At 38.2% G+C, this 1,507-nt stretch overlaps 1 protein-coding gene across 1 annotated transcript in view; it reads right to left on the bottom strand.

Moving 5' to 3' along the window:
- The window catches only part of dmbx1a (diencephalon/mesencephalon homeobox 1a), a 10,953-nt gene that overhangs the window by 8,625 nt on the left and 821 nt on the right, over positions 1–1,507 (bottom strand). The window lies entirely within an intron of this gene.

Here is a 1,507-nt window from a genome sequence, read left to right as displayed (position 1 = left end):
AAAAAAAAAAAAAAGAAATATGCATGTTGATCCCCATTTGGCTCCCCGTCTAATGGAAGTGCAAATAGGTTTCGACTGCGGGGCCCTCCATTTATCATCAACGCTGACGCGGACGGACGCGCGGCCGGGCCGAAAGCGACCGATTGCGCGCTGTCGGCCCGCAATCGGGCTGCACGAGCGTTCTTCGTGCCCATCACCCTGCACGAGCGTTCTTCGTGCAGGGTGATGGGCATGCACTTCCTCTCAGTTGCTTTTATCTTCTTATCTATTCAAACCCGCTTCTCGAAATGGAGCAATTATAACTGCGAAAAGATTCTGTTTTCACCTGCAAGGCCCACTCAAAGTTCACGTAAGAAAATCGTAATTCAGCTAAAAATAATTACTTTTTAACTGTTTTGGGGCCTTTAAACTGTCCCATAATCACTGGCAGCTTCTCTCGTCCAAAACAAATTCTGCACAACAGCTGTCAGGGTCGTTATTGTCATTCATAACCCGCTCCGAGCTTCAGGCGCTGACTTGGGCCCTGCTACCGGCTGGCTTCCTCAACGCTTCCATTATCAAACCGTCATTATGGAAATTTGCCTCGTACAGTGATACTCTTTGATCCTACCAAATTAGGAAAAATGTTATTTGCTATATCCTCTCTCCGGGGCACGAGGCGACCAGACTATCTGTTTTTTTTTTTTCTACGTCATTAAGTGTAAACTATCAGCGCGAGGGATTCCTCTTTAATTTCAACAGTGCAGCTTTGAAGGTTACGAACATTATTATTATTATTATTATTATTATTATTATTATTATTATTATTATTATTATTATTATTATTATTATTATTATGCTTTTTACGCAGAGTCAAAATTTCTATTTGAAATTGTTGTGACGTCAGTGTCAAACTAAAGTAAGAGAGTGTTTCTTTAACCTGTAGAAAGTTGAATATAACTTCACATCAGCACGCTGTAGACATGAAATACTCGATGCATGCCTGCAGAAATTTTGCATTGACTCTTAACCTTACTATAGGAAATATGGTCATGAATAGTTGACATTTTGAATTACTGATACTGCAGCTTTTCCTGTTAATTTTCAGGTCTAGGTCAGGGCAATGGCTCAGTTTTAATTTGTTCCTCCAAAATAAAAATGAAGAATAAATATTATTTATTAAAAATCTGTCTTTTGACGGAGTAGTCTCCCATTAAGCTGCAACTTAAGTGAGATCATGCACCAATAAACAAAAATTAATTAAAAAAGCGTTTAATTTATTTATGAAACGCCAATTCAACAATGTGACTTAAAGGGAAATTTCAAGCTAAACAGGCTCAATTCATATAAAATTATATCGAATCATAGTCAAACGAATACACTCAAATTACAACCTGCAAAGGTATGTTTCAGGTTCAGTTATACGAAGCACAATCCGATCATAATTAGCATGAAGAAACCACAGATTTAGTTCGTCCAATCATGTTGGTAGTTGGCGAAAAGTTTTTTAAGGACACACATATATATA

This window comes from Poecilia reticulata, linkage group LG17, assembly GCF_000633615.1.
Source record: "Poecilia reticulata strain Guanapo linkage group LG17, Guppy_female_1.0+MT, whole genome shotgun sequence".
Taxonomy (NCBI): Eukaryota; Metazoa; Chordata; class Actinopteri; order Cyprinodontiformes; family Poeciliidae; genus Poecilia; species Poecilia reticulata.
Note: the sequence above shows the minus strand (reverse complement) of the source record. Positions and strands in the feature narration are given on the sequence as shown.